At 28.1% G+C, this 7,826-nt stretch overlaps 1 long non-coding RNA gene across 1 annotated transcript; it reads left to right on the top strand.

Annotated features, from left to right (window-relative positions):
• Positions 1-2,607: 2,607 nt before the first annotated feature.
• On the top strand, positions 2,608-3,975 carry LOC131176324 (uncharacterized). The gene is made up of 2 exons (XR_009146429.1): positions 2,608-2,813; positions 3,595-3,975. It is a non-coding gene; the product is annotated as an uncharacterized LOC131176324 (long non-coding RNA).
• Positions 3,976-7,826: the final 3,851 nt, after the last annotated feature.

Here is a 7,826-nt window from a genome sequence, read left to right as displayed (position 1 = left end):
TTTCTCTTTTAATATTATAAGTTTATAAATATTTAGAACAATTAAAAAAATAAATTAATAGAAGTGCGATTTGATGTTTAAGTTATTTTATTAATTTTATTTTAATAAATTATATAAATTTTCATGATAAAATATTTTAGGATTAAGATTATAGAATTATTGTATTATGAATCATAATATGATTTTTTATATAAGTAATATTTGAAATAGTAATTAAAATAATATTAAAATTTTAATTTATGTTAATTATAGTAATATTTGAAATTGAAAATATATGGGGATTTAGCAACGGAAATGCCGTCGCTGCTGAACTTATAGCGACAAAATTGTATGCATAAGCTTCTCATGGAGCAACATGCATTGCTGCTAATTTATTAGTGAAGAAATTATGGAGTAGCAATAAATTATTTGTCGCTAAAATATATTATTAAAGACGAATTTATATACAAGTCATTATAGATACATTTTATTAATATTTTTGTAAATAACATAAATAATAAAGGGTATTTTGGAATCAATAATGTTTCCTTCTTCCCACTTTTATATATATTATAAATATTTTATTTGGTTGAGCTAGAGACTTCACAACTCCGTAAATAGCTATAGTGTCAGTGATCTAAAACTCATGCCGATTGGTTCCTTCTTGTTACTTTTATTATTCATCTTACTATCTTCGTCTTCTCCATTTTCTCATCTTTTATCGAGCATTGAATAACCACCCCGAGGGCTTACAGGAGTAGAAATTGTTCATCTGTACTAGATTCCATTCATTTCATGATTTATACTGTTATGTTGGACAAGATTACTAGTACCCTTTAGCATATTCTATCTTCAAATAGCCAATTAGTTTCTGTAATCATTTTGGCACCAATCTATAAAAACCATAGCTGTTTCATTGGAGCATACACAATGATGTCGAGAAGTTGCTGCCTGTAGGAAAGCATGTAGTCCAATCAATTAAAAAGATTGATGCTGTTTTACTCTTCTGCAGGTATGGTTGATGGATTTTGGATCTGCAAGGAAATAGAAAACATCGAGTAGGTTAGTTTCTAATCTAATACAGATTATATGATTTGAAGAAATAAGAAAGAATGAATACAACAGAAAAATATTTGTTCGTAATCTAAGAGCAAAATGTTACTGATTTGATATAGAATATACACAGAGAAGTAAAGTGTTACTGTTTGTTTCTAATCATTTATTGTTAGCACTGGGACCTTATAATTATTCTATGGGGAATTCATATGGAAACAGATTGAAAGACCCCAAATCTTCAAAGGCTATCTACAGTCCATTGAGTTGAATATCTGAAATATATCATCAGAATGCAGCCTATTTGAGCAGCTAAGAACTTAATTTTAACAGCTTCTTCACACCTACGTAGGTTTGTTATTCAACAAGCTTGCTTTATGGATCTTCACTTGCCCCACTCCTTATTTCAATCCCACCAGCTGAAATTAGTAAATCAATCAACTAATTAGCTAATGTAGTTTAAGCAATGTTTTAGGGTTTTCATTTGTCTTTCAGTTTTCAATTCCAGGCTAAAATGATTTGAGAGAGAGATTCAGAAATTGCAGAGGATAATTGCAAAAGCCACCTTACTTAGGCCTTAGAAGATTGCAGAATTATATAATTTTAAATTAAGACACCTAAATTTTGGATTAATTAAGAATTTAGAAGTTTATTAATTTAATATAAATCAACCCAAATCTTCAAAAGCTAAATCTTTGACAAATTAATACACATTTAATTTCTTTTATATATATTAAAAATATAATTATATGTATAGGAGAAAAAAAGTGAGAAAATAAAATTTTAAAACTAAAGGTGAGCCCAGTTCGTATTTCAAAATAGATAAAATTTTTTATCAATATTTTAAATAGATATACCAATAATTGTGTTTTAATCTTAAATTAGTTAGAATTGACTATATTAATTTTTTAATCATTTAAATTTATTTGAAATTAATTTTATATTAAAGTTTCATTTGTTATTATGGAAAATATTCTTTTAAAAAATATTTTTTAAATTAAAATATTTAAAAAAATAGTTTAATAAAAATTATTTTCAAATAAAAAAATTAAATATTTTTAAAGAAAATAAATTTTTTTAAAAAATTCAGAACAATAATAACATAATTAAAATGTAAAAATATTTATAAATACATGAGATAAATGTATACTATTAGTTTAATATTATAATTAAATAATAAAAAATATTTTTATGAAATTATTTTTTATATATAAGTTAAGTTATTTTTTATGAGATAAACAAGGCTCAATATTAAAAATTAATTTAAAATTAAATAAATTAATTCTAAAATATTTGAATTTTTGGGCCAATTCAACTTATTGATACCCCATTATTATATTTTGTTCATTAAATAGACCGACAAGTCTTAACCAGAAAAAGCAAGGCTAAATTTGAGGTCCTGTCCATTTGGGAAAAAATCAATTGGGCCCAACTGAGCAAGAGAAATCCGAGACAATGAGTTATGTAAAACTGACAAAATAAAAGACCCATAATGCGAATATGAAAAGATAATAGGCCAACATACAAATACAAGAGATAGACTACGCTAATTAAATTTCGCTCGTTCCTCAAAACCGTCGTTTGTTATTCTTCTTCGCGGTGTAGCGTACAACCTCCACAAGAAGAAGAAAAGCTAGGCGCCTTTCTTCAGTAGCTTAGAAGTTCGAACTGTGGAATTAGCCCATCACTTCAACGGGGAGGTTCAGGAGATTGAGGATGTTAATTTCAATGAGTCTGAGCTAATTTATCATGTCAGGAATGCTCTTATTTCGGTCCAATCGGTAAGCGTCTTGCTATTTTGTGCAAATCATGTATCGACTTGTTAATGTTGTCTCTTAGAGTTTTTTTCCTTCTTCTTTTCGTGTCCCTTGACCTGATTATGAAGGCAGGTACACTCCTCCAGTTGCTGGCTCTGGTGGGTTTAAGAAGATTTTCTTCTTTTTCGTTTAAATCCTTATTGGGTTCATGCTGAAACAATCGAGTTTTATCCCTCTCTTGGTGATTCACAGTATTAACGCAAAATTCTGATAACTGAGTTTTGCATTGATTGAGTGTTCTGTTCGACGTAATCAAGAAATTATTGTAATCATTGCTTCTTTATTTAATCACTTTATGCAACACTGCGCGTGTAAGCAAGGGCTTGTCTTCTTCTTTTTTTTTTTTTTTTATAACTATTCAATTCTTGTTGTGTTTTAACACTTGAATATGTTTGGTAGCATCACTCTCTCGATGTTAATTGCCCTCGTCACGAGGGTATATACACCATTCAACCACAAGAGCATGTGATCATTGTCCTTTTGGTTTTGGTTATATTTTAATCACATTTGGATAGCTAGTACTTGATCATGGTGTGTAGAATTTCTTTAGTTGTTCTTTTCGATGGTTGGAAATATTCACTTTTTTATGTTCAATTTTTTAATTTTTATTTTGATTAAAAATAGTATATAATTTTTAATATTTGAAAATTAATATATATATATATATATATATATATATATATATATATATTATGATTAAAAAAATATTTTGTTATGTTTGAGATTAATTTGAGCTTAAATGCAGGTTTATTTGGTCAAATTGGGCTTATTTGGACTGCAATGAAAAGTTGAGGGGTTTATCTGAAATTATTTTCAATAAAATTGTGTGAGGCAGGCTTCGTCAGAAGCCTATTCTATATATATTGGAGATGGAGCTGACATTCCTTCCTGATTATGCTGATACATGTTCAAGACCACCATACACTGCTTTTGTAAAATCATCCCAAGAATTAATTCATTACAGGGAATTTAATTGTTGGCAGATTTTATATCTGTTTGGAAGGTATTAAACTGCCTGTTTGGGAAGAAAGTTAGATTGTCATGATACCCATCAGATTTCTCACTTCCAATAGTCCTCCAATTGAGTCAAACTGCAATGAAAAGGAATTTACTGATTTGCGCTTTATGAGAAGCAATAATGATATCTGTAGTCGAGCAGATAGAATTAGGATATATAATTAGAAGGGAGAATACAACAGATTTTTGACATTTGAATTGGCCCTAATGAACGGATTGAGAAAAATGTATCAGAGGAATGGTGATCGTTACATTCAAATCCATATTCTCATGTATCTATCTAATCAATGGGTTACGTTCTTCCAATGTAAGAATTAACTGGCTCTATCCATGCTCCTCTGGTTCGCCGCGATTCATTTGTGTATTGAGCAGATTGATTGCACGGAGAGACGCATCGTGCTGCAACTTGGGCCATTCTAGGTAGGAGCTATATGCTGCTCTTGCGAGGCAACAAAACCATATGGCTAAAATGATCCATCCAAACCATGGGGCGAGAATGAATAGGAGAAAAATGGTCGCAAGAGTTCCAAATAAGATGCATAAGTTGCCCATAATTGCATGGTAAATGGAGTTTTGAATTCGTAATCTAATTTCTGTCACCAAAGTTAGGACATAGAATAGAATTGCGATATAGAATGCAACCATAATGCCGCTCTGCATGTCAAGTGGAGAGACTTTTGCTGATTGATATTTGATTTGTACGAAAGTACATAACACCATAATCACAGAAAACAGAACTCCGTGCAATGCAAAGTAGAGATATAGAGGTAGCTCCATTGTGCTGTCATTGAAAAGAGAAATTAATTTTACAATAAGTTTTGAATAATAAAATTGTTGCTTTTGTGGTTGGATGTCCAAACGTTTTTTTTTTTTTTCGAAGTTATATTTTAAACGTTGAAAAAACTATTTAATTATTTTAAATTAACTAAAATCTATCAAATTTGACATTAAATTAATTTTCAATATTTTCTAACTAACAAATTTAAAAAATTACCTTATAATTATGGTTTTAATAATAATAATAATAATATCCTAAATTCATATTCTCTTAAAAAAAAAATCCTAAATCCAATTATAAATGAATTTCAAACCGAACCTCAAGGCAAGCTTTGATCATGACCAAGCAAACTTTAAGGCCGTGAGTAGCATGGTTAGCAGCTATAGAGTTTGATATTATCTTAAAAGAGCAGCTTGTCGAAACTGACTTATTGTAATCGGCATTTAAAAAGAATGCAGTGTTGTCTTAGCCCCAAAAAATTAAGAGAAAAAGCAAAAAGTAATTCTGCCGCCGCCTCCTTTACAATTTCTCCCAATTGAGGTGTGTACTCCAATCTTTTGTTTATTGTAGGGATGACGATACCCACGAAATATAATATTTTTAAATTTTAAATTTATTTTAAATTGAATTATATTTTATTTTAAATTATTTAAATTCATTCTAAATTTAATTATCATTATTTGAAAATTTTAATTTTATATATTTTAATTTATAATTTATATTAAAATTATTTTATTAATAATTTATATTTTAAAATTTTAATAATTTTATAAAATATTTCAATTTTATTTTATATAAAATAAAATATATAAAAATTTATAAATATTATTATAAAAAATATATATTTTAAATTTAATTAAATATTTATCAAGTTTGTGTAACGCATATCTAACATGTATAATTTGAATCCGTCATAGGTATTAAATTTAAAATCTGAACCTGTCCCAAATCATATTATATATTATCCAAACCTAATATGTTATTAGGGTTCGATTGGATTGAATACAACCCAATCCATTGTCGTCCTATTTGTTTGGACACCTATGACCCTATTACCTCATCTCCTCTTGATCCTGCACTACAAGCAACCCTAGCTGGGTCTCTTGTATTGATTTGTTGAATCTATGATATGAATTTGAAATGGTGGTGGAATATGAATATGTTGTTGCAAAAATGTGAAATTGAATCTGTGGCTATGCGTTTGTGCTTGTGTGAGTAGTAGGTGAGCAAGAGTATAAAGAAGAAGAAGACAATATCATATTCAGTGGTGAACAAAACTTGACAGCAGTTATAAGTTGAAGAGCAAAACTTGGTTATCAGGCACCTGTACTAACCTTTCAATGTCGAAACCTGCCAGTTGGTTCAACGGCATCTTTTTGAGTCTTGTCTTCAAATTGGGCAAACTACCTTCCCTCTGTGTATTTTTTATTATTTTTTTATTTTAATACCATGAGTATTTGAAGTTTGAACAGAAAGGAGAGGAAGGCAACCGTGACTATTATCTGAAAAGCATAGTCTCCCTATCCACGTACGTATATACACATTAATTCTCCCTATCCATGGCGGGATGTTGGTGGGAGGGATTGAGAAAATTAATGTGTGTATAAAATAGGATTGTTTTCACACTGATGATTGTTTTCACACTGACAATTCTATTTATCCATCCCCATTAATGTTGGTGGGATAGATAGAGAAAATTAATGGCTATATAAAATAAAATTGTCAATGTGAGAATATATATATATATATATATATATATATATATATATATATATATATATATATCCATTGAGAGACTTAGACTTACTTGACATTGCTGGTAAAATTGCTGTTGAAAAAATTATTTTTTTAAATATATTTGTTAGAGGGTATTAAAAAATAATTAAAAATTAAAGTTAATTAATTTTAATAATAAAAATACTAAAATAACAAAACAATTTTTTTCAAACTACTTTTCTTAACGGCATTTAAAATGGTGCTTTTATTCAGAAAAGCAGTTTCAGACTCTAAAATTAAATGTCAAACAGGGCTTTAGTACCCCCCTCAAAACATACAAGTCAGACTGACATGGGAGAAATTATGCTTACATAAGTTTCTGCGTGGCCCTCATGGATATATATGAGGGTTTTTAAATATTATATTTTCTTAAGATGTATTATACGTTGTTTATATTCTTTATATTCACTTGCAATTTTTTTTTTATAATTTTTAAAAAAATTATGCTAATTAAATAATATATATTAAAACTAATAAAAATTGTTTTCAAAGGAAGTGTAAAGAACACCACAAAATTAATAAAATTAAAGTAATGATCTAAATTAAAATTATCCAAACATCAAAAGAAAACTTTCATTGTATTCTAATTATATATATTTAAGTAAATAAAATATATTCTTTTTTATTAATAATGTTTTTTATTTTACCTAAATAAGATTCAACATATTCGTCTTCCTGGGTATAATATTTTATACTCTCAATTTTTTCATTTTTCATTTTTTAAAAAAAATTAAATTATTTCTAATAATAAAAAAATTAATTTTTTCAACTTTTTGCTATTATATCCAATTCTTTAATTTTTGAAAATTTTAACTTATTTTAAATATTTATTAATTTTAGTGAGTAGTGAAAATTGAAATAAATAGATGATAAAAAATATGTTATATCAATTGACTGAAAGAGATATCAACTGTTACCACCTGACTAAGGGGTTGTCACTGGCGTTAGGATATGGGTCAGCTTTAAGCTGCCGGTACCCATCACAAGCCTAATACTGTAAACTTTGATCTTTTTAGAGCCCACTAAACTAATTTGGAACTTTTTATAAAGTTATTTCCTCCATTATGACTCAATCCATTAGAAAGAGCTTCATCATTTAAGTATATTATACTAAAATTTCTTTTACTGTTCTTGTTTTACTTTACCATTTCCTCGATACTCTATTTCACTCAAGCAAAGCTAAGCTCTTTCTGAACCCTTGGTAGGACTACCATTAGCCATTATATTTTCTCTCATTAACCAAAGGGTTATTTAGAATTGTTTCACTAGGAAGAGCGTATTCATTATCTTATTTCTCTAGTAGCGAGCGTACTCATTATCTTATTTCTCTTGTAGCTATTTAGGACTTTGATACATTAACTTTGGAAGTGTTTCCTTAAGGGAATGATATTACATAACCTTATTAT

Source organism: Hevea brasiliensis, unplaced genomic scaffold (genome assembly GCF_030052815.1).
Source record: "Hevea brasiliensis isolate MT/VB/25A 57/8 unplaced genomic scaffold, ASM3005281v1 Scaf1, whole genome shotgun sequence".
NCBI lineage: Eukaryota > Viridiplantae > Streptophyta > Magnoliopsida > Malpighiales > Euphorbiaceae > Hevea > Hevea brasiliensis.
Note: the sequence above shows the minus strand (reverse complement) of the source record. Positions and strands in the feature narration are given on the sequence as shown.